Here is a 26,932-nt window from a genome sequence, read left to right as displayed (position 1 = left end):
GTGTTCGGTTTTCTGTGATTATGAAGTTGGCAACCCTACTTGATGGTAGGCACTTGCATCTCCCCGGTTGCGGGGCTGCCATGGGTCAGCTCTGCCTTCATTGCTGGTTAGAGCCACTCTGATGGCTGCCTTAATTTGCACTGCAGCTGCAAAAGGCCCTGTGCATCTTGCACAGGTAGGATATAGCCACAGCATAGGGACCACCCACCCTGCCTTATTCCATCATTAAAATGCCTCCCACCAGCACTTGATCCCCAAAATGACTCTTACCACAGGAACTCCTGTAGGGGTGGAGTGCAGAGCCTGGTGTGTGGGAGCGTCCTCTTGTGCTGGTGATATTCACCAATGGGGCCTAACACCCACTTTATAGCCCCTCTATGCTGGTACAAAGGGGCCATAAACAATGATGAACTGGGCTTAGAGGCCTTGCCCCTTGTGGAGCTATTTCCATCTATGCAAAGGGAGTGTCAGATGTTTGCAAGTCAGAGTGGTGGCATTTTACAGCCAGTTTGCACAGGTGTAAATGGCTCCACAAGGATCAAAGCAGAGGAGATTTAGGCCCTGGAGGTCCCCTGCATTACTCCAGTTTTATGCCTTTGTAATTCCATTGAAATTAATGGAGTTACTTACACTAGCATAAAACTGGAGAAACATAGGGGTAAATCAGGCCCTATATTTACTCAGCAGCCTTGAACAGGCCAGTGCAGAGGGAACCGTTGTAGGAGGGCCTAAAGCACTCATGAAGGAAGCACCTGATTATCTAGACTTTGTGTGAAGGGGAAGGGGACATTCACCAATATTTGTAAAGTAGGCAAGCACAGTGTTTAGTAAACTGGTGGGCTTAAGGGCTTGTCTGCACTGGCAAGTTTCTGTGCAGTAAAGCAGCTTTCTGCACTCAAACTGCAGACCTGTACACACTGCCAAGCCACTTTGTGCGCAGAAGCTCCTCAGTTGCAGCGCTGCAAAAAAACCACCTCGACGAGAGTCGTAAGGTTAGTTGTGCAGAGGATCCAGTGCTCTATTGCAGTGTAGACACTTGATTGCTTTCTGCGCTGTAATTGGCCTCCGGAGCTGTCCCATAATGCCTCAAGTGGCCACTCTGCTCATTGTTTTGAACTCGGCTGCCCTGGAGATGTGTCCCTCTCCTTTCAAGCACTGTTTCTGACAGCCCTTGCGAGCTGTGCTGATCTGCTCCAGGACACAAAGCAAACCACTGATGTGGAATGCTCGTGCTGTTGAACACAGAGGCGTGTGTGTGTGTGAGAGAGAGAGAGAGAGGCAGGGGCTGATGTTGGGGTTTTCCCCCCCATCTGCCTCAGGACTGGTTGCTTCTTGCCACTGCCTGAACTTACAAGACAGCATGCTGACACACTTTCTGTCCCCCCCTTCTCTTTCCCCTTCCATCCATACACTTAGGCCTGGTCTACACTACGCGTTTAAATCGATTTAAACAGCGTTAAATCGATTTAATGCTGTACCCGTCCACACTACAATGCTCTTTATATCGATATAAAGGGCTCTTTAAATCGATTTCTGTACTCCTCCCCGACGAGAGAAGTAGTGCTAAAAATCGATATAAACATATCGGATTAGGAATTAGTGTGGGCCACGCTAATACGACATTATTGGCTCCGGGCGGTATCCCACAGTGCACCACTGAGACCGCTCTGGACAGCAATCTGAACTCGGATGCAGTGGCCAGGTAAACAGGAAAGTCCATGAACTTTTTGAATTACATTTCCTGTTTGCCCAGGCATCATGGAGCTCTGATCAGCACGGGTGGCAATGCAGTCCAATCCAAAAAGAGCTCCAGCATGGACCGTACGGAGATACTGGATCTGATCGCTGTATGGGAGACAAATCTGTTCTATCAAAGCTCCGTTACAGAAGACGAAATGCCAAAACGTTTGAAAAAAATCTCCAGGCTACACAGTGCTGCGTGACAAGCGTACGGAAGCCAGAGACTCAAATGACGCTCATGAGGACGGAGGGGGGGGTAGTGAGACTCCAGCTATCCCACAGTCCACAGCAGTCTCCGAAAAGTATTTGCATTCTTGGCTGAGCTCCCAATGACTGTAGGTTCAAAACACATTGTCCGGCGTGGTTCAGGGAATACGCTCGTCAATTTACTCCCCCCCCCCCCCTGCACATGAAAGAAAAGGGAAATAATAGTTTCTTGACTTCTTTCAATGTCACCCTATGTCTACTGAATGCTGCTGGTAGACACAATGCTGCAGCAGTGAAGAGCAGTATCCGGTCTCTTCCCCTCTCCTCCCGTGGCAGATGGTGCAATATGACTGATATCCGTCATCACCATCAGCCGTGAGTGCTCCTGGCTGGCCTCAGGTGAGGCTGGCCGGGGGCAACCTGAGTAAAAATAGGAATGACTCCCAGTCATTCCCAGTAGATGGTACAGAACGGCTGGTAACCGTCTTCATCATAGCAACTGGGGGCTGAGCTTCATCAGCCCCCTCCTTTCCTGTGTAAAGAAAAGATTCTGTACTGCCTGGACTATCATAGCAGTGCTGGATGCTGGCTCTCCCCTGCACAGCCGCTTAATGTCCTGCCTGGACTGTCATAGCCCGGGAGGCTGCCTCCCCCTCATTTTATCTCACTAAAAAACTCAGTGTTTCTTATTCCTGCATTCTTTATACTTCATGACACAAATGGGGGGACACTGCCACGGTAGCCCAGGAAGGTTGGGGAGGAGGAAGCAACGGGTGGGGTTGTTGCAGGGGCACCCCTGTGAATACTCATCATGGAGCAGCTGACATGCTCTGATTCTGATACACTGGTCCTCTAGTACACTTGCCCCATATTCTAGGCAGGACTGACTCTATTTTTAGAAACCATAAAGGAGGGATTGACTCAGGGAGTCATCCCAGTTTTGCTTTTGCGCCCCCGGCCGATCTCAGCCAGGGGCACTCATGATAGCAGTAGACAGTACAGCAAGGGGAGAGAGATAACCGTCATCTCATTGCCAGTTTACTCCGCAGTAGATGGTACAGAACGACTGGTAACCATCTCTGCTATCATGCAAAAGCAAATGAATGGTGCTGTAGCGCTGGAGGTATCGCTCTGTCCGCGGCATCCAGTAAACATACGGTGACTGTAAAAAAAAAGTTGAAACGGGCTCCATGGTTGCCTGTGCTATGGCGTGCCAGGGCAATCCAGGGAAAAAGGGCACGAAAGGATTGTCTGCTGCTGTTTTCCCGGAGGAAGGAATGACTGACGACATTTACCCAGAACCACCTGCGACAATGATTCAACCCAGAATTCCAAGGGGCGGGGGAGACTGCGGGAACTATGGGATAGCTATGGAATAGCTACCCACAATGCAACGCTCCAGAAATCGACACTAGCCTCAGACCATGGTCGCACACTGCCAAATTACTGTGCCTAGTGTGGCCGCGTGAAATCAAATTTATAACATCTGTTTTATAAAACCAGTTTAATGTAATTTGGAATTATCCCGTAGTGTAGACGTACCTATACACTGCCTGTCACACACTTTTCCCTCTCCCCTCCCCCTTCATTTGAAAAGCAACTAGCAATGCAGTAGGAAGCCCATGGAACAATGGGATTGGGAAACCTGCATCAGGGATAGCGCAATGGTTTGAGTAGTGGTCTGCTAAACCCAGGGTTGTGAGCTCAATGCTTGAGGGGATGATTTAGGGCAAAAATCTGTCTGAGGACTGGTCCTGCTTTAAGCAGTGGGTTGGACTAGATGACCTCCTGAGGCTCCTTCTAACCCTGAGATTCTATTTGATACTGTGCCTGCCTCATGAGGTATTGCAAAGCATCCTGCAGCTAGTTGCACGGTGAGATAGCTACCACAGTGCACTGCTCTCTTTGCCATTGCAAGAGCTGCTAATGTGGATGTGCTCCAGCATCACAAGGAGCAGAGCATGGACATGCTGCAGCAGTTTAATTCCAGCATTTTAATAAAAGTGCTATAACTTGTGGCGCAGAGTCTTTCCAGTGTAGACGTACCCTTCATTACAATGAAAGTCTGTCTGCATTTCTTTTAGGAATCTTTATTTTCATTCATTTATAATAATAATAATAATATTTGACATGTTTTATATGTGGGGCTCAAAGTCTTTTACAAACTAGATTAAATGTTACTGTCCCCTTTTTACAGATGAGGAAACTGAGTCACAGAGAGTTAAAAGGCTTGGCTGAGAGACTAGAACCCAGGTCTCCTGGTTGCTAGTCTAGCACTGTGCCCATGCCCTGCCTCCTCTTTAAAAAGTCTATTCTTTGAGCTAGATGAAGAAAAAGGAAGGGAAATTAGGATAAAGGCTTTCTTGTACCCCACTAACTATAAAGTTGTTTCATTTTCTTTTTAAGACCATATTTTGCAGAAAGTCCATCATTTTAGCGAAGCACTTCACAGTGTTTTAAAATGAAAAAGATTTGACCATGAAACAGTGAAACATTTAAATCATGTATTTTGCGTGAACCAAGGTAATTAAAGGAGGAAAAAACTTCAGTAAGAATTTTGATCATATCATTATATACAGAATAATAACAACATCATTACAAGTTGTAAATATCATGTCATTACCCATTGTAATTATCTGATTACATTCATTTACATTAACTTTGTAATTAGATGTAATTTCACACTTTTCAAGTGAATTCAGTTTTACAACGGCATGGCAGTGCTTTCCCTCTTTATGGGAAAGATCCTGGGCTGGTCTCTGCCAGGAGGCGTGAGGAGCATTGCTGAGAGAGCAGTTCTGCCCCATGAAGGGGAAGGGAATGCATGCTTGCAGATTTGAGGAGCAGTGACACCAGGCTGTGAAGAAAGTCCCATTCATTCTTTTTTGGCTGGAAGAATGGAGGCCTTGACAAAGAGCCTCAAGGAAAGCAGGGGAAATGTGGCATCTTCATGGATCCTGCAACAATGTGGAGAATATATTCCAAAAACAAAATAGAAAAAAAAATTCACACCACAAAGTCTGTCTTATAATAAGGTTAAAAAGTGAATAACATATTTCCTGTTTGCAGCTCTCAAGGCCACCTTAAAGAGACACAGGTCATGTGGATTAAATTGATCCGCCCCTAAATTCCCTTGCGATTCTTTTCCCTCAATTGTTTTTCAGGTTTCCCTGGCTCATCTAAAAGTTTTCTTCTCTGTTACCGTATGAATGACTGACAAGAGCAGAGGAGTGCGTGCACATGCATGACAGCTCAGAGTGCCCTGTTGGCCACATGCCTCTGTAATCAGCTATCCCCGAGCATGGCTTCTCTTCCTAGGGGGACAGGGTGGGGAATGCCCACTGCCCCATCTCTCTCTGTCACCCAGTCCAGCTTCTCCGGGCTCCCATCTCTCACAGATGGGGAAATCCCTGCTACCTCTCAGCCTGGATTTTCCTGAGTCCCACAGATGGGGACTCTCACTGCCTGCTAATGCTACTTCTCCTTTATTCCAGGGAGGTGGCAGGGGATTCCCATTGTCCTGGCTACCTCCCAGCCTGCCTTCTCCTAGCTCCCACAAAGGCCCAGCCTGAGGCCTGCTCCCTCCCAGCTCTTCTTCTTTTTTCTCTCCCCCAGCTTCCATGGAAAAGCTGAAGATCTTCACTGCCTCTGGGTCTCCCATGTCCTGGGGAAGGCCTGGAGGCATTTCTGTCCTTTGCCAGTGCCTCCTGCCCCTCTTCTGCTACCTTGGGGAGCTTCAGTGCATGAGGAAGTGGCTTCCTACCCTTCCAAGCTGGTGTCTCCTCTTTCATGTGTGTCTCATGGGTTGGGGTCACCTTCCCCACACTGCTTCCAGATATTGGGGCCTGGTGAAGGGGTTAGGGAGAAAAAGAGGGGTCTCTGCCCCTCCACCTCCACCAAGCTTCAGTTGCTCCCCATCTCTGTGCAGGCGTCCTGGGAAGAAGAGACACCCTCTTGGCTGCAATACCTGCAGCTCTCCTGCCATTACTATTTAGCACCTTCTTGCAGGGCCTGAGAAAGTGTGGGGGAGTGAGCTCCCTGGCCTGAGCAGGGCAGGAGAGTGAAACTGGCTATACATAAAATGCTGCCAACTAACTGCACAACATTAAGAAAAGAGCACAGAGAAATCCTTTTGACCTCTAATCTCTTTCACGGACAGTCATCGTGGCTCAATAGCAGTGCAAAATTTCCCAGCAGAAGTGATTTTTTTTTGACAGAGCCCCTTTAGCCTATTGCACTATACAGAAATGGAAAAACTAGTCACCCAACATTACTGAATCCTGGGTCACTTAACTTGCTACTCGGGTTGCCCTATGGTGCTCTCTGGGTGAAATTCTGGAACTGGTCTCTGCCCATAGACCACAGACACCCTAATATTGCCCAGGCACTGGCTCTACTGGAAATTGGCCAGGCTAGACCTGATTAATGTAAAATGGAGCAGACTGTGGGCATCCTCATCTTAAATATGGAGGCGTGGTCCCAGAGAAGCCGGTCCTGGAATGCACTGCTCTGGTTTGATCTGAGCTATGTGAGGCTGAGGACAGCTGTTAGCTATGTCTGAGCACCTTGCATGGCTGGAAGTTGAGATATTTGAGATCTCCGGCTAGGTCTGTACTCATAACGCTTCTGTGGTACAACTGCAGCTATGCGGCTATATGTTTCAGTGTCGACACTCACTGCAGAGACAGGTAGGGTTTTCCTGTAACTATAATTAATCCACCTCTCTGACAGTAAGATAGCAGGGCAGGAGCCTGCGAGAGCACTTTTGACCTCACATGTGCTGTATGTGCAAAGTCACACCACAGGGAGGATGCCATTTATACAGAAATAGACTGGAGAGAGTCACGCTGGCAGGGCAGGGTCACACTGCTGGGCGGCCGAATGGGCAGAGTACCTGCACTTAAAAATCAGAACAACATCCCATCTTCCTGAGGTAGCTAGGCTGACAGAAAAAAATTTCTGTTCATCTAGTGCTGTCTACACTGTGTGTTAGGTTGGCTTAACTACATCACTCAGAGGTGTGTTTTTTTCATACCCCTGAGTGATGCAGTGGGGTTGACCTAACTTTTCAGTGTAGACCAACCCTCATTAAGAGAAAACAAAAAAGCCCAGGCTCCCTTACTGCCTGCAACTTTACCTTTCAGCTAGGAAACCAAAATCTTGCCCCCGTTTCTTCTGTAATGAAGTGTTACAACTGGTCCTTCCCAAGCCAAGTTTCTTTTTCTTTAAATAATATTATCACCTCTAAAACTCTGTACGCTTACTTTGCTGCAGAAGAAGAAAAGGGCTATGTTAGAATTCAGCTGTGTCAGAATTCAAGTCAGAAGCCCTAAGACAGTGATTCTCAAACTTTTGTACTGGTGATGCCTTTTACATAGCAAGCCTCTGAGTGTGACCCCCCCTTAAATATATTTAAAAGTGTTTTAAATTAATAACACCATTATAAATGCTGGAGGCAAAGCAGGGTTTGGGGTGGAGGTTGACAGCTCATGACTCCCCATGTAATAACCTTGCAACCCCCTGAGGTGTCCCAACCCCCAGTTGGAGAACCCCTGCCCTAAGAGCTCTAGGATAGGTGCTTTTTGTATAGATACAAAGAAATGAAAAAATAAAAATAAAAATAAATATTCACTCACACACACACTTAGCCAACAAGAGCAGTAAAAGTTTTGCTGCTTCTTCACATTTGGTGCGTGAAACACACCTGGACTCAGACACCCTCACTGGAGTCGTTCAAGAAAATAAAGGATAAACATAAGACACAATACACAGCCATTAGAAACATTTATCGTGGATGACTCTTGTACTGCAGGGGGGAAATTATCACCCTATAGTAGCTGAAGATCTACCTGTCGTCAAATGCAGGTACAGAAATCCATATAAGATTTATAGTAAATGTAGTGGGTCAAATAACTTCAACCCTGGTTTATGTTTTAAGCCAATGACCTTACAACAGGTTGAATTTAGCCCAGTTAAAATGCAGAAATGTATGCAGCAAATGTGTTACACACTAAGAAGTAGTCTTACTTCTTATAGTGATCCATTATGTTAAATTAGCACAACTTTCTCAGTTAAGACATCCAAACAGGAATTTTCTTTTACCTTAGTTGGTTTTCAATGTAAATAAGTGTCCAGGTGCCTGTGTACATCTATATCTCTGTTTGTCACTCAATGATTTTATAATTGCCAGTTTTAACTTGGGTCAGCTGCCATATGGAGACCTTGTTCAAACTGAAGGTGGGAATGCAAGGTTATGGTTGGCTATTGTTGAGTGTCACTGTTAGAAAACAATCCATCTCTTTTTATAAGGCTCCAATCCAGCAAGGCAATTAAGCACGTCCTTAACTCTAACCGTGTGAATCATCCCACTGTAGTCAATAGAACTACTCATTTGCTTAAAGTTAGTCACGTGCTTAAGTGCTTTGCTGGATCAAGCCTTAACCTGTATAGCATTACTGCATCCTTTTTGATATCTGTCTGGGAGAAATTTGCCAATATCATTGTCAGGAGTTTTTTTCCATTCTTCTTGCAAATGCTAGTACGTGCAAGTTATTTAGATGCACCTTTTTTCTTTTTCTTCCCCTTGTTGCCCTTCACACTTTTTCTTCTCTTCTGACTTCATATTTTCCGTGATTCCGTAGTAAGCAGTAATGTCAGAGCAGACAAAACCAGTCCATCATTTCACTCACTGATATTTCTGAAGCAGAGCAGGTGCAGATGGGGAAAAAAGGAACAGCCGTTTTGTAAGAAGTCAGATGGCATTGTGCAGCACACAGAAGGCAAAGGACTGATTTCAAAGCATAAAATCAGATCCTTTTATTTATGTAGAATACATCAATTTGCAATGCACAATTTGAAATGGATGGTTATAGAAATTTATACATTTGATTGTAGTTTAATTTTCCCAGGGCTGCAATATCCAAATCAGGAGAACCATGAGTTTAGTGTGCAGGTTGATTCCTTTTGGAATTATCATCTGGGGAGTTTCACATATAGAAGACAAGCAGGATAAGGTTGGTGTTGTCCAATTAGGAATTTTAAAGTGAACTCTATTTCTGAATAAGAAAGTAAGTTTTACAGATTATATTTTTATTGTCTTAAACATTTCTGTCCAAATTTGACCCTGACTTTCACCCTAAATCACCCCATAGACATTAATAGAGTTTCCTGGGGTGTAAAACAAACCCATCATGCCTATTCCAAAGTCCCCTTGCTGTGAGATACCAACTTTGAAAGTCTTCTGGCAGCCCTCAGTGGAGGTGTTGTCATGTGAAAGGAAAAATCTCCTTTGTAAATGATTTTATCTGTGAGGTCACTCCGAAACTAAAAAGTACCTCACATTTTCACATAAGCCGTTTACGTTTCAGCATTTAATAGACAACACATGAGATACCAGTCAAATATTTTGACAACTTTGGGAAGCTTTGAAAGGTTCCTGGCTTGCTTTTAAAAATAAATCTCTTTTTCAGCTCTCTCTCAAGCATGTCCACCCTGGGAAAAAAAGAGTATGTTTTTGTAGCTAGCATGAGCTAAAATCCTAGTGTAGTTAGGGTAAATTGGAGTTTTACCTCAGATAATCATAGGGTTCATCTCGATGATCTAAACTGAGGTAAAACTACAACTATCCCTGACTACATTAGAGGGGAACTCCCAAACCCATTAAAGTCAATGGCAAAACTCCTGGTGACTTCCATGAGGATAAGATTTCACCTAGGGTTTTACAACTTTTATTATTTTTAGCTTGGATTTTTTGATGGGTTGGATTATCTTGCATTTATGGTATCATGCTGAGGAAAGCAAATTCATCAAGAGTTGTGTATGAATTTCTGCTTCTTCCTTCCTGCTACTGATTCTCAGTGTTAACCGGATTATGCACATGTGTACTGGTATGAAGGGTTAGCCCCTTGCACTGGTGTAAACAAAGAGTAATTCACATGAATAATATGAAGTGATGCTTGTTCTGAAACAGGTGTGCATGGAATCAGAATCAGACTCCTCATCCTGATTTTCCTCTGTTCTGGACAAATCCTATCTCTGGAGTTATGTGGGAATAGAATTAATAGGAGCCACATGATTCAGCCTGCCGTCTGTGCCTACTAATCAAATCCTGACAGAGGAACCTGTCTTCAGCAGCAGATAGAGAGGACCCTCATAGCCACTCACTGCACACACTTCTCCTTCTCTGCTGGCCCCTACATAAAAATGGCCATACTGGGTCAGACCAATGGTCCTTCTAGCCCAGTAGCCTGTCTTCCGACAGTGACCAATGCCAGGTGTCCCAGAGGGAATGAACAGGACAGGTAATCATCAAGTGATAAATTCGCTATTGCCCATTCCCAGCTTCTGGCAGAGGTTAGGGATACCATCCCTGTCCATCCTGGCTAAGAGTCATTGATGGACCCATCCTCCATGAATTTATCTAGTTATTTTTGAGCCCTGTTATAGTCTTGGCCTTCACAACATCCTCTGGCAAAGAATTCCACAGGTTGACTGTGTGTTCTCACCTCATTCAGAATGAAACTTCCCCAGAGTGATGGAATTTCTTCATCATGACCCCACATGGATCGGAGTACCAGCCTCACAGTCAGAGACTGGCTAAAATGCTGTAGTCTGATTCTCCACTGCTTTTCAGTGTGTGCTGTACTCATTCCCATCTGCATACAGTGGCTGTAAAATGTCATCCCTAGTGTAATACTGCAGAATTCTGAAGAGAAGAGAGAAGGGCTGTACTATTGTTCTCACTATGATCATTACTATAATTTCACTGTTAAACAGTCCCCGTGTGTATGTGTGTGTATTTGAAATTCAAACTTGTGAAAATATCTTGATGACCATTCATTGCCAAAGCCCAGCGGAATACATTTTTCTTGTTGTCCTGTGGAGCTAGCTTTAATCAAGAAGACTTTCTGTAAGCTGGGGGAGGCTCCCTTTTATTTGTTTATTTCATAGAATATCAGGGTTGGAAGGGACCTCAGGAGATCATCTAGTCTAACTCCCTACTTAAAGCAGGACTAATCCCCAGACAAATTTTTACCCCAGTTCCCTAAATGGCCCCCTTAAGGACTGAACTCACAACCCTGGGTTTAGCAGGCCAATGCTTAAACCACTGAGCTATCCCTCCCCCCTATTTATATGTACACTTCTTTGTGTGAACTGCTTCTTTCCACCAGTTGATAAGCCCCAAAGAGGTTGGCAGGCTTGATAATTTCCCTGCCAGTTTTCTTCCACTGATTCAAGAGAGGTATCCTGTAGTATTCACAATTTCAGTCTCCGGATGAGCTGCTCAGAGATCAGCAATACGGGAGTTAGGTGTGTTTCTACCTGTCAGTCGCATCCATCAGCTGCTTGGCAGTCACCCTCCCTGGCAAGGGAAGAGATTATTGCTTCCACAGGGAAAACCCACAAAAACCTCACGTTCAGCTGAGAATTCACTGTCATCACTGCAAAAAAATAAACTGGCCGAGAGCCTTCTGCTGCTGTAAACTGTTCCAGTTTTGCATTTGAAGATTTAAATCCTGGCATGCTTAAAATAGATTAAATATAGTGCCTATGCGCACACGCGCATACGTTCGCACAGATGCATGACAACTCTTACAGAAAAGTCATTACCTTTGTTTTAGCACTGATATTGTTAATGTGCCAGTTCAGACTTGAAACTCTATCAGTCCCCCATGGCCACATCTCATTCTGGGCACAGAGGGGAAATATTGGAAGAGGGAGTGAAGCCAAAGCAATATTATCTCCTCCTTTCCCAAGCCCCAGAATTTCTTTTCATGCAAATGTATAGTTGGACTCATCTATTTTTTGTGGGGGAAGTGACCAGCCAGCAGAAAAGAGGAAAGAGGAGGATGGACGCATTATACCTGGCATCTTCTTCAGGCAAAGCAATGGAATTTCCATCAGACAGCTCCACTGGAGTTAATTTTGGCATTCCACATTAACTCAGTGTCATTCATTTTATTGTGAGTCTGGCGATATCTGGTGATTTTCTTATAGCCCCAGCTCTTGGAGTCCTGTAATTACCTGGCCCTCGTGGTTGCACAGAAAAGCTTGGAGGCATGACCCCAAAGGCTCAAAAAACAGAAGGCAAATTAAAATATTCTCAATTTATTATTTAAAAAAAATCCTGATTTTAAGCCAATCCAATGGTTTTGGGGGGCCTGACTCATAATTTTTGAAAGCTTGAATTTGTTTTGGAATTTTTAAAAGCCAAATAGCTGAAGGATTCTTATGGGGCCTGCTATTCTGTTGCTTGTCACTCTGTAGTGTATATTCCAATACAAGTGAGGCAACAAGGAAGTAGAGAAGAGAGAGAGGAAAGGATTGGTTACTTGTGTGGATGTGGTAGGAAAAGGGAATTAGTTCTAGTCGTGAGAGGTACTGTTGGGTTAGACAGTGGCAGAAGGGGATGGAGCATTAAAGCTTTCATGTTATTTTCTTGGCTGGTTGACAGTGGTACCCGAAGCTGAGAAATCATTTGTCACAAGGATAAAAGCCAAATACATGGCTCTGGGTGAGATGTAACCTGACAAACAGTCTCAGGTGAGTGACACATTTGAACTACTAATACACTCTATATAAACGCCTTTCCCGACAGCTAGCCATCATATTTTCTGCTTAGTTTTTCTACTGGTTCATGCTGAGCTTTCTGACTTCTTTCAGCCCTTGCTTGTTGGTTATTAGACATTTCAGTAAGGAATATTGGGCAAGGGGACAGCTCTCTGTGGTACTAGTTTATCACCAGTTTAGGAGGAAATGAATTATAAAAAGAACTACAAAAGAATTTTAAAAAACGACTCTGTTGTGGTATCTCTGTCATTTTTATTTATTTATTTTTACAAGCTCCCAGAGAGTCAGCTGGCCAGTTCATTTATAACTGTCAATTTAACAGTTCATTTACTTCATTGAAGGAGAGAGACACAACAGGGGTGTGGTAACTATGAGATAATCACACCTCTGGGGTCCTACTAGGCAGGAGAAACAGCCAATTCTGTCTAATCCCACAGGGGTGTGATTAGTGCTCCTGATAACTATAGCCAAGGGGGTTATGAAATAAATTGTGCATTTTGTGTACTAGAAAAAGAATTAAATTAAAGATGAATGTTAAAGTCTCAGCTGAGTTCTGTAATTTCATCTTGATTATAGATACAATGTTGATCCATATACATTTTGCTTCTTTAGAACCAGCCAGTCAGAATAGCCACTGAGTGCCAGAATTTTTCTGTACTTAAAATATCTGGTGAATATCATTCTGTTTCAAATCTTCGTATGCAGGACCATTACTATGGTATCTGAGAGCCCTTCACCATGGTATCCGAGTGCCTATATGAAGAGCCTTGCAAAATAATCAGGTCCCAAAAATACAGCAACTGCACATTTCTCGTATGTTTGGATGTGTCCCTGCTAATCAATTGAGGGTTTATCTGTCATCTATCTTATGCTTTTCCTAGAGACCATACAACTGATATTTGGCAAGCAGAGAATTACAGCGCAGACCACAGAAATTATGGAATCACACCCCACTTCCCCAGATTAAGTTATCCTGTCCTTTCCTGTTACTTTGAGTGTGTTTTCTAGCACTTCCTCCTGTCAAGCTTTAAAAGACTCCATGAAGAACAGTGTTTAATTTCAAAAGGACAATTGAAGGGCATGTTTTCATGAATCATAGAAATGTAGCTGAAAGGGACCTCAAGAGGTCATCTGCTCCCTCCCCCTGTGCTAAGGCAGGCCAAGTATACCTAGACCACCCTGACAGGTGTTTGTCTGACCTGTTTTTAAAAACCTCTAGGGCAGTGTTTCCCAAACTGGGGTTGCCGCTTGTTCAGGGAAAGCCCTTGGTGGGCTGGACTGGTTTGTTTACCTGCCACGTCCGCAGATTCGGCCAATCACAGCTCCCACTGGCTGCGGTTCGCCATTCCAGGCCAATGGGAGCTGCTGGAAGCGGCATGGGCTAGGGGCCATACTGGCCGCCATTTCCAGCAGCTCCCATTGGCCTGGAGCAGTGAACCATGGCCAGTGGGAGCCGCAATTGGCCAAACCTGAGGATGCAGCAGGTAAACAAACTGGCCCGGCCTGCCAGGGGCTTTCCCTAAACAAACGGAGTCCCAGGTTTGGGAAACACTGATCTAGGGATAGGGATCCCACAACTTCTAATGTCTGTATTATTCAAATTCATTTTTAATATAATTCTTAAGCTTAAACCAACAATGTTAGGAACAGTGTCTCCAGTGTGAGCAAGCCCCTGGGTCCATTGTGAGCCAAGGGTAGCACTTACTGGTTTCTTCTCCTTCCACTGAATTCTTGATTGTTATGATGGTGCCCCACTCTGCAGATCCTCTTCTGATCACACAGAAATGGATGCTTCCTCCAGGGAATTCTAAAACACTAGCAGTACTGTAGGTACAATACCTGTTTCTGAGAGATAGGACAGTTTATTTGGGGGTCACAAAAAGGTTTTTAAAGTTCAAGTTGAAAAGGAGAAGGGTACAGCATAGCTAAAGGGTATAAATAACTCGTGCAAAATATTCTTATCACATTGCCCCATCCCCAGATCAAGCTTCCATTCACTTTTTATTCATGCTATCAGCATACACTGGAGCTGTAAAAACCTGTTCTGATAAGGAAACCTATTCTGATAGGGAAGTGGATCAAACTGCTTAGACGGTGGGCTTGGCATATGGAAATCTAGAGAGGTCACTTCTTTCAGAACATTGCACTGAGCCATTTACACAACTTTCTGATGAGGGCTTTAGACAACTTGGTGGGTGTTTTCAGCCATCATGTTTCCCCTTCTGGGCCCTGGGACTCCGGTCAGACTTTGGGAGAGGAAAATAGGACTGTAGATGTTAGAGGTTTCCCAAGTGCCGTGGAAAATTCTGCTTCCAAAGTTCACCAGACACCTCTCAAACCTTACTGTGTAGAACTCCTCAAATGCTATTTATTTAGCAAGGCACTGGGGATGAAGGTTAGCCCCACTGGCCTCCTGTTTCTTCTGCCCTTTCAGACCTTCTACTTACATTCCTATCTTTCTTGTACTGACTCTGTGTGAGGGGTGAAGAAGGGATTATGACTTATTCCATAGAGACCTCTATAGTACCATGTGGGCATCCACCAAGGATACAGGACTCTGTAATGGGCCTGGCTCTAATTCCACACTGGTTCTACACACTAGTGTCACTCCCTTGCTGTACATGGATTATTCCTGATATATACTAGTGTCAATGCAATCATAACCAGACCCGTGTTTTTAGGATCAGAGGGGTAGCCGTGTTAGTCTGACGAAGTGGGTATTCACCCACGAAAGCTCATGCTCCAATACATCTGTTCGTCTATAAGGTGCCACAGGGCTCTTTGTTGTGTTTTTAGTGTGTCCTTAGTGATCAATCAGCTGAAGTGTGTATCAGTTAACCACATCTTGCTATGAAAGATCTGATTTCTCAGTTGCTGGTATGTGTATTGCCCTTGCAGTGTAATAAAAAGACCTGATAACGATTAGTGCTTTCAGCATTTATTTTAATTTCAGCATTCATCAAAAATTAAAAAATGGACAGGATTCTTCATAATAAGGAATGGCCACCAGCCCTGACTGCTCTGTGAGTACCAAAACTCCATGCCATGTTTGAACCCGCAGGTTCTGGTGGGGTTCTTATGGACCTCTGGATTCTCGGTCAGTGCTCACAACTGAAAGAGAAGGAGTTAATTAACACACACCCCTTCAAGCTGGTAACAATGAAATGGAGGTATAATAGCATAACTGCCTAGAAAGTCCCACTACAATTTCAGTACAGTTCTCAATCCTTAGCCTGCAGAGGGCTGGCATTTTTATGGAGCTGAGGCTTTTATGTTTTTGCAGGGGAGGGAAAGGCACTGCAGGTCCTTAAAGGTGGTTGTCTCCCCTCTCAGATCCCAGGGTGGGTGCTGCAGCACTGTGGCACACGGTTGCTGCTGAAATGTGAAAGGAACATAGGCATCTATGGGGGTGGGAGGTGGGGAAGCTAGCCTAAAATAAAAGCATGGGTGGCAAACATTTGACTGCTTGTTTGAACAGCTCCTAATTGACCATCAGAAGTTGTCCTTTATAGATGTCATGGCCAGGGTCAGGTTGACCCTCCCAGGAAGAATATTCCCATCTTTTATAATAATGTTCGAATCAAAGCAGTAATGCTTTTGTGAGTGGTTGTGTTTTGGACCAATACTGTTGTATTTCTGTTACTAAGGAAGCTTGAGGAGAACCAATTATCAGATACCTAGGGCACTCGGCAAAAATTAAAAGACTTCTTAAAAATTAGCCTCCTTTCAATACAAAAGTGAATTACAACCCTTTTGTCCTAATGATAGGGAAAGGTTTTTAAACTCCTCAGCACTCACTCCCTCTAACTCCCAAATTTTTGTACTTGCGGCATTGAATGTAGTCCCATTATTTTTAATCATATATCAGGAATGGCTAGAAGAATAGCATATGGTCTGCCAAACGCTACGCACTTAGAAATCACACAGCACTTCTAGGAGCCATTAAAGGGTTAAACAGTGATCTGACCAAATTGATTGGTTCATTTCTACTATGTAAATTTTTTTTAAATGCTCACTTTGGGTCAAATTCTGTGCTGTGCTGAAGGCAGAGGTTTCAAAGCCCCATTTGATAACTAAAAGCTTGGTTGGTAAAGCAAAAAATAATAAGAATTCCTGTTCAGAGTTCATCCAGCTGAAGGAAATGCCTGGAGTAAATACTGTACATGTCTTAATCTTCCTGTTTTGTTTTTGTTTTTTTAATGTCCCATTATTTCAATTTTCCTGAAGTACTTACAGTTAAATTGTTCCTTCCCTCCTCTCCTGCTAGCAGGCTTTTGTGTCTGCCTGTCTGATGTATGGCCTTTTGTTGCACCCTCGGACCATGACCTGACAGTCATTATTTTGTCTTTTATCTTTATCTCTCTTTTTTTTTATTAGACTAGTCAAGCTTGATATTAGGCTTCCCAAAGATACTATCCATTACAGTGTCAGCAAAGCAAGCTGCCTTACTGTAGGCCAAGTGTCAACAGAAGGTGAGGCAGAGAATCAGCTGCAATCTAAAGCTAATTACCCTGCCTGGAAGTTAATTAAATACTTGTTAGGAGCAGCAGGGTAGATCCTAATTAAACTTGTCTAATAACAGTATGCTGACATACCCTGACACTGGGAATTCCTACAGGGTTTAAATAATTGTACAAAGTGCAATAATACCTGTCACATCATGGTGTGCAGGCAAACTCTGAAGATGCACGTTTCTCAGTATTTTCTGTACTAATTTGCCACATATTGTGCACTACACATGTGTTTAATTTACACATGTTTTAATTTTGGTGCCCTGGATCTTTTTGAATGACTTTGCCATCCCCCTTCTGAGAGGGAAAGGGAAAATAATCAGTGCAAGCAGAATCGGTCAACAGTATTATTTTGTGTGATTTGGTGTAATGATCATGATTAATCCCTGTTTATTGTTACATCTGCTATGTTATGGAAATAAAACTGTGGCCTTTTCCTTCCAATATCAGGGTGGTGCTGCTTTCAGTTGGAACTGAGCAGCAGGAGAAGGTCTAAAGTGTTTGCCTGTCTTAACATGCATTCCAAGGGCCAAATTCTGGTCTCAGTTACACCTCTGTGACATCACATTTAACTTCATTGAAGCCCAGGGACTAACTCTGGATTTACAGCAGTGCCCCAAGTGTATAGACACATTTTAAACCCAGCCTCTTTTAAAACTAGTTTGACCCTCAGTTTTTCTATAAAGAAAAGGAAGAGACCCTGATAATAGGAAGCCACTGTGTGAGTTTTGTTGCGAACAAATAAGAGCGATAAAAGAAAACAATCCTGCTATTTTTACTCATTTCCAGCCTTTCTTATAGGAGGAAATATTTTTGTTCCCAAACAAAAATACTCAATTTGGCATAATTTAAAATAAATGTAGGTTCCCCACAACCACAGCAGGGCTTTTGTTTTGTTTTTAAGGGATCCTCTATGCCAGCAGTTTTAATGTGGATTGAAAACTGACATTTAACCAGGTTCTGTTTTTCAACTGATGAATTGTCACACTGCCTTGCGAGAGGGTTAATCCCCCATTGTGTTGTCTATGCCACTGCAAAAAGTGATGTCAATAACAAATATGCAATTGCTGATAATGCTCATCTCTTCTAGAAAACCCTTGAGGGACTTTGTCAAATGCTGATGGTCATTTACTGAGAGAAAATGCTGAATAACTGGTTTAGGAAAGGGATGTTTTGAAACTTTTTTTTGTTTTGTTTTGATTTGGTTTTTTGGCAAATCAGGCAAATCTTTAGCTATTTGCTGTTCCTTTCCTAATTTGAATGTGACACTTCTTTTAATACTTTTTGTTTTGTTATCATTCATGGTAGTTGCTTATAAAATATCTGATGTTGCCATCATTAGGCCATATTTGAAATGCCATGCGGTGAAACTAATGAAATGAAATGCCATGACATGAAACTAATAAGACATGAAACAACTTGGGGAAAAAATAGACCTGGGAATAGTGAAACCAATCATAGCACTCTTATTTTACACTCTCTGACAGTACAGCAAGGATTAATGAAAAGATGTAAGCACTCTGATCTTTTCCGGCAGGACTGTTGTAGAAATAATCAATTAACCTTGGGAGATCAAATTGACAGAGCTTAAGTGTGAAGTTATTTAAAATGCCAGGTTATCTAGGCAGATGAATACATGTGTTGTAATACTGAAGAGAAAATGGAGGTATTTTTCTGAACTTCAGTTTCCCAAACTGATTTAACATTATTTTCCCAGGAGTCAACTCTGCCTTTTTTGGTGTGCACTTTAACACATTAAAACAAAATTAGATTCGATAAAGAGACTGGGTTTTTTTCTCCACTTTCTTGGAGTGGGAGGGTTATTCTATCAAGCAGCTTACAGTAGCATCATGCGCTTAGCTCTTTCCTTCTGTTTATTTGACAATTTGATTATTTGGGTTACTAGCTTTTGTGATGGTGTGGTGGGTTGATGAGATTATGGCCCAATCATGTAGCGGCTCCACGTGTGGTGTAGGGAGTGCAGATTTTGCCTGATGTTTTTAAATATACCAAGAATGTGCAATATTTTGCAGTATAATTATTTTTATTAAATATGGATGGTCTAATCAGATGCTCTGAAAACAGCCAGTTTAATTTCCTCAATCCTTATTAATTGAAGAGATGGCAATTTCATTAGCTGGTAATACTTGACTCTAGGTTAGTTGGATGAAGAACCTCTGTGCTGTTTTATTCTATGGCACTGTACTAGGAGTTGAGGTCATGCAGCCCCTCATAAGACTGGGCCCTTATTGGAGGCCTGCTGCTGCAGATGCTGGCCCTGCCTCAGCTAAGCACTTAATCACATGCTTAATCTATGTATGTGAGCTCAGTCCTGACTGCCTCAATGGGACTACTTACATGTTTCATGTTAAACACATGCTTGTCTGGGTAAGGGCCAATGTGAGCCATCCCATTGATTTCGCTGGAGTTACTCGTATGTTAAAGGCTACAACATTGGGCCCGTTGTATGAATATATTTGTAGAGATACATACTGGGGGCCCAAACCAGCTGTTGCACAGAATTCCCATTGACTTTAGTGGGATTTCTGCCAGTGCAACAGCTACAATCATCCCCTAGGGTCCAATCCCAAACCCATTCAAGCCAATGGAATGGCTCCTATTGACTTCAATAGGCTTTGGATCAGCTTTTTAGTGTTTATTCCAAATATCAGCCTTGGCTAGTATGAATTGGCAAAGGTCCATTAACTTCAGTGGAGTTGCATCAATTTACGTCAGCTGAGGATCTGGTCCATCACACTGTGTAGGGAGAAAGGGAAGGTTGGTTTTGGTTGGTTGCTTTTTTCTACATCTGTCAAAAAAATATACATTTAAAACATCAAATAAGCAAACAAAAAGACCATACAATAGTGTTAGATTCACTCAGGGCCAGACTATTCCTCAAAGTCCCTTGCCTGCGTGCGGGGGCATGCACGGCACCATGGAGAGCCGTGGGAAGGATTGTACCTTAGGATACACATTCCCTTCCTGAGTGACCTACAGCACTTAGGGAGTGTGTAGCATCCTTTTCAGTGGTCGCGCGTTTTCCCCTTTGGCATGGCTGGACAGCTTCCTTTCAAAGTGTAAGGGGCAAGGAGTCAGGGTCATTGCCTTTCTCTTCCTCCTTTCTCTTTTGGGGTGGTTTGAGCCACAGTGAGTGACAGGTTTTTTCCCTGTCCTTGCATTAAAAATACTAGATGGGAAAAGGCTTCTTATTCCCTCCTACTCCATGTAGAGCTCCAGGTAGGGACAGAGTCCAGGTTAGTCCTAAGGGATTTTTTTGGACCCTATCCCCAAACCACTCAAATCAATAAAAGGATTCCCATTGACTTCAGTGGGTTTTGGATGCAGGACCTTAGTGCTAGTGAAGTTCAAGTTGATGTCTAAGGAGTTGTCTGCACAAGGGTTTACATTGCATTACTTCAAGCAGTTTAAAAACTGATTTAAATTGGTGCAGCTTTCTCATGTGGATACTTTTATTTCCAGCTGTTTTTTTGTTTGTTTGCTTGCTTGCTTGCTTTACGGTAGCACCTACAGGCCCCAGTCATGGATCAGGACTGCACTGTGCTGTGCAAACAGAACAGAAGACAATGCCTGCCCCCAAAAACTTACAAGCAAATTATAAGACAAGAGACAACAGATGGAGACAGACAGATATGGGAGTACAATGAGACATTATTGTCAAAATAGACAGGATTGTAGAGGGGATAACCTACACAAGCAGAGTGGACAGAACAATGGCAGCAAACGATAGTTTTGGGGGTGGAGGATGAGATGGACAGGGCAAGGGAGGAGAGGGTAGAAGGGGCAGGTGTGGAGTGAAGCTGATGGGGGAAGAGACTATGAGACGGGAGAGCAGGGGTTGGAGCAATCATCCAATCAGCACAGGGCAGAGACAGTCAGAACATTCCACAGGTAGAATGTCCAAAGCTCTAAAGATCCCTGCTTTGGGTGTTTCTGGTCTTACCATGTGGAGTATCTGGTTTCAGTTTAGCTTCCAAATTAATTTAAACTAAACAAAAATAATCCTGGTTTAAACCAAATTAAATGTATTTACACATAGAGTGTTGTCAAATCAGTTTAAAATACACATTTTGGCAAATTGGTTTGCAACTTCCTCATGTAGACAGGGCGTAAGTAGTGCTATAATGCATACACTCACTGTATGAGGTGTCTTTCTCCATTTGATAGTTTATCTCAGCAATAAAGCAAACCTTAAAAAAGCAATTTTCTTGAATTTGTATGGAGAGCATCACTTAAATAAAGATCATACTGTGACAAATTTCCTCCTCTACCTTGGTGGGTCCTGCGCTTATTGGCGGATTTGTTCACCTCAGTGATCTTCCCCTCTTGTGGAACCCACAGTTTGGGTCAGCTCCTCCTGCGTCTGATCGGAGTTGGGAGGTTTGGGGGAAACCCGGGCCCACCCTCTACTCTGGGTTTCCAGCCCAGGGCCCTGTGGATCGCAGTTGTCATATTAGTGTCCTCATGTACACTGCATGCAGCCCACTCCTAGGCAATTCCCCATGGCCTCCTACCAACACCTCTTTATCTACCACATGCTACCTCTCCTCCTGTGTTCTGTAACGCTTGTCCTCCCAATCTGGTCCAACAGTACGTCTCTCACTCTCAGCTCCTTGCCTTCTTGCTCCCAGCTCCTCACACGCACCTCCTCTCCTCTGGCTCCCCGCCTGACTGGGGAGGTCTTTTTTAAACCCAGGTGGCCTGATTGACCTGCTCTGGATTGCTGCGTGTTCTAATTAAAGTAGCTATCTCCACTGCCTTCTAGAAAGGTCTTACTTGGCTCCAGGTGCCTTGATTAACCTGGAGCAACTGCCATTTGGTTATCATGCTCCTAGGGATTTGTTTAGCCTGGGGCTAACATACCTGTTTCTCAGTACTTTACTGTAGCCATCTGGCCTTGCCCCATCACAATACACATTAAAGTCCAAGCATTCTACACCTGGCTAGCGCCATGATTTGAAAGCAGCTTGTTGATCAGTGTGTTTTACAAACATAGGCTTTATTTTACTTACTGTAGCAGTTTGTTTGGACTGTGCTGTATTTCATTTTGTCTTCTTTTCCTCTGAAATCAATCTGTTGGATAATTATCTAGCAGCACGGAAAACCAGAATGTACAATGAGATAAAATAGTTCAACTTCTAATTCTGTATCAAAGGAACACAATAAAAATGATAAATTTATTCAAAGTTTAGCCAAGAATGTTACAGAACATGAAGACTGGTGGACACACAGGCTTTTGCTAATGGAATCAAATTGATTACACCTGGTCAGGGCCTCAGCAACCACCTAAGAAGGGGCAGGATATGGCCTTATATGAATAAATAATTATATTTACCACATTTTATCTAAAGATCTCAAAGTGCTTTGCTAAGAAGAGTAAATATAGTTATTCCCATTATTATGGATGGTGAGGGGTGGGAAAGGAGGCACGGAGAGGCTGGGTAACTTGCCCAAGGTCACCCAGCAGGTGGCCTTCAGAGCCAGCAATAGACACTCCTGACTCTCCTGACACTCAAGCTCATGTGTGACTGTCATATGACCATTTATATTCTGCATTATTGCTGGCACCTGAAAAGTTAGCCCACAGATTAGTGTACTTGCTCAGATCTAAAGTATTAGTTGAGAGAAATAATTTGCACCACCATTGCTCAAGAAATAGAAAAAAAACACCTTGAGACTGAAATAACGCCTTCACCTTTGGGTATTGTATTAAAGCAGAGTTTTGTGAAACCTCAAAATACATATACTTGTCTGGTTTCTGATTTTGTCATACATATGAAGCTCAGCCCAGGCTTGTGGAAAGGGTTAGTCAGGTTTGCAAACCTTTCACATGACCCTGAGAGTAGCTTTGAGCAAATGTGTGCCAATTTATGGTTTTGCATTAATAATAATAATAATAATAATTAATTAAATGAACCACTTTGCCTTATTTTTTTACCTAGCAGATTAAGGGAAGATGGGAGGCCCAGTAGTAGGGCCCAGCATGGGATTTTGGGGAAGAGGAAGAACCAAAGATTAGAAAGGTCAGAGAAGTTGTGCATCATTCCTTGCTTTTCCCATCTGCAATTCATCTTCATATCATCATTTTTTGCTTTCTGCCATTTTTATTCCTTTTCCATTACATTCTTACCTTTTTCCCCCTCATATTACAAGTTGTAAAAGTTTAGCTAAAGTTGTGTTTTTAAAATGATGTTGTTAAACTGGTGCAAACCCATGTTTATATGTAAGCCAGGATTAAAGCAATTTAAGAGTATCCACATAGTTTAACTAATGTAATTTAAAAACACACCTTTAGTTAAACAGGTACAACTTGTAATATAGACAAAGCCATACAAACAGTCACTCATTTATTAATTCACTCTCTCTCTCTCCGACCTATCAGGGCCAGCTCTAGGCACCAGCAAACCAAGCACATGCTGGGGGTGGCACAATTTCAGGGGTGGCATTCCAGCCACCTTTTTCTGTTTGTTTGTTTTGCTTCGGCAGTTACACTCCTGGAGGTTTTTTTTTTTTTTGCTTGGGGCCGCAAAAAACCTTGAGCTAGCCCTGGACCTATTCACACTTTCATTCATTTTCTCTTCTCACTCACACATTCTCTCCTCTTTCCTTCACCCAAGGCTTTTCTACACAAAGAAGTTGCACTGGTTTAATTAAAGATGTGATGTTGCACTGATTTGGTTAAACCAATTGTATGTGGACACTGATTTTTATTGGTGTAGCTTGCATCTTTTATTGACCAGTGGAAGCAAAGCCAATATACAGCAGGTTTAAACTATTATAAAAGTGTCCATGCACAAAGTCACACTGCTTTAACATAAGGTGTGATTTAAACCAGTTGACATTACACTGGGGCAACCTCATCTATTTAGTCTTTCATTCATTCACTATTTCCGCTCACAGTCATCCACACATAGTTTTCATTACTGTTAATCTACTACTGTATTCCAGGAATTAAGCAGTCAACTGAAGAGAGAGCTTTGAAAACCTACTAATGTTCATCCAATAATAGGTATTGTTTGCACATTTTGGAAACAAAGCTAGTGTTCTCTCAAACAAGTACTCAGCAATGCTAGTAGATAGATATTGTGGCAGAGTGCTGGGCACCTAAAGCTGAGCCAGCACTCTGACTACTGCAACTCTAAGTAGTTGCCCCAGAGAACACCTGACTATGGGAACTGCTCTCAGTGGGATGGGCTGGGATGGGCTGAAGGGAGTTAAAAGGTAATCAACTCATTAGCCTAGATGGTGCAAAAGGCACGAAGGAATTGTGACAGAGAGGGTGAGGGCAGCAGGATGGATGGGCCCAGGGCCCAAGCCATCAGAGATCGTTCTCCTTGCCCCAGGAGCTGAGGGCTTCATGTTACTGTTGTTATGTAGTGGCATAGTCTGTGAAGTATCAGAGGGGTAGCCGTGTTAGTCTGGATCTGTAAAAGCAGCAAAGAGTCCTGTGGCACCTTATAGACTGACAGACATTTTGGAGCATGAGCTTTCGTGGGTGAATACCCACTTCGTCGGATGCTCATGCTTCAATACGTCTGTTAGTCTATAAGATGCCACAGGACGCTTTGCTGCTTGTATAGTCTGTGAATGTAATGGAAAAGAACACTGTGAATAAATTCCCCAGGATGTTTTACTAGAAGGTCTCTGAGCCATTTGTGGGGCTAGCAAGTAGGTAGGAGCGAGTCTGCCCTGCCACAGGTATCAAGGATGTTTTAGTGGTGAGATCTTCAATAAGCAGAGTATAGGGTTATGTGGTGCGAAGAGAATCCAGAGAGATGGTGGATAATGGGGAAAGAAAGATTAAAGGAGTGAAAGATGGGGTGGGAATGGAAGTGATAGGGCAGGCTAGGTGGTAAAGGGGAAGATGGCTTTTCAAGGAAGCAAAGTGAAAAGAAGGTAATAGCTAGTTAGTGAATCAAAGGGCAAAAAGCCAAGTTCTGTAATAAAGTGATTAACCGAGGCAGCAAGGGAGAGGATTAGAACAGAGAGGCTTTAATATTACGCAGTTGGGAAGGAAAACTAAAGAACTGTACAGCATATAAAGAGAGAAGGAAGCTGGAGGAAAGGGAAAAAAGAACTGAAAAATAAAAAAAAGAAAATGGATGACAAGTATATGTATACTCTGCAGTCCAGTGAAGGAATGGGTACCCAGACTGCAAATACGATGGAGTTCTCCTTCACTGTTCTTCTGTATTACTAGATGCCCAGAAATTGACGGCCCGGACACAAAAGTCATGCTGATGTGAAATGAAGTTAGAAACAACTGGATAGACCAATCACTATTTTTAATAGTCTCAAAGAATTGTTTATATCAGTCTGCCAGTCTGTTGTTTTCCTACTGCTTATAATGGGGTTATTCAGTGAATATGAAGGTATAAATCCCACATCTCAAAATATTTTATGTAAGAGCATGATTCCTGTACGGTAACTTACTTCTAGGTGGTCTTCAGAGTTGTTTCTATCACCGCAACGCAGCTTTGCTCAGTTTTCAAGCAGCGCTGTCTCCAGTAGTTGTTCCCCAGTCCCGGATTCTTATTCAACTAACTAAACTTAAAAATAAAAATATAAACCTGTCTGTCCAGGGAGAAGCTACTCCAAGCCTTTCATTGTCTGCTGTTTTTCTGCTGAATGAAGTGTTCACAATCTTAAGTGTCTTGCTTGATATTAGAATATTGGCTTCATGCATTTGACAAATGATTGAGTGAAAAAAGATTAGATAGTTTGATCTTGATCATTTTTGGGTTGAGAGGCGGCAAGGAGGCTCTATTACATTAAAGGTTCTGGATGCAGAAGCCTTTTTCTTTTACCCCCAGATAAGATATGGCAGAGGCAGTCGCAGTGCGGGCTCTCCCTATGCTGCTCCACTAATATTCCTCGCCCCAGACCTGGAGATACATCTTCTCGGATGAGATCATGACTTAGCCTCTGTGTACATTCAGTACTTGGGGTGAAATCCTGGCTCCTTGGAAGTCAATATGAGTTTTGCCATTGACTTTAGTGGGGCCAGGATTTCACCCTTCATCTGTTTGCTGAGACTATATCAACAAGGGTATGTGACGGTATTTTTCTGTTATGCTGAGAGCACCACCTCATTTGACATAGGCCACCAAACAGCCATCAGCTGGTAATTACTTTTGTTCACACTGACATGGTTACATTCATATAAATCATCTAGAGGTGAAAGGCTCTATATCTTCTCACCCACCCAGTCCATCAAGGGTGACGTGTTTGGATGTGTTTGGAATGGAAGAGGTTATAGATAAGAAAACCGTGAGTGTCTGAACTCTGGAGGGGTTTTATTGGTTGATTGGGAGACAAAGTCTGAAATTATAAATATTTAGCCTTATTTAAAAATGAAACCAACTATGGAGGAATACATTTTGATAACCTACTAAAACACGAAAAGTGTGAGAGGCAGTTTTGGAAGCTTTGAATGCAACAAAAACCTTTGCTCATATAGTTGTCAGTGTAACATTCGACAAACTGAAGTAAGAACTCCAAAGTATAACTGAAACAACGTTCCTTCATTGAATAGGTTGACCCATCCACAATCCATCTCAGCATCCAGGCAACTGCATTGATAAAAACTAAATCCAATTAAAGAGCATTCATTTTAATATGTATGCAGCTAGTCAGATCCGTGTTTTGAGTGGATGGTTGCTAGAGTCTGAGTTTGATTAAAAAAACCCCATATACCAGTTATTGAGTGAGCATGTTTTGTATGGAGGTGTGATACCCATGATGAAAATGCACTGATATTTTTCTATGTCCTCTACTGCAGCACAATGTGTTACATATCTGGAATGAAGTAACAGAGGATAGCTTCAACAATTAGGCCTTGTCTGCATTAAAAAAGAAAAAGATGGACATTACAACAATATGAC

This window comes from Chelonoidis abingdonii, chromosome 1, assembly GCF_003597395.2.
Source record: "Chelonoidis abingdonii isolate Lonesome George chromosome 1, CheloAbing_2.0, whole genome shotgun sequence".
NCBI classification, from domain to species: Eukaryota; Metazoa; Chordata; order Testudines; family Testudinidae; genus Chelonoidis; species Chelonoidis abingdonii.
This window is presented reverse-complemented; position numbering follows the sequence as displayed.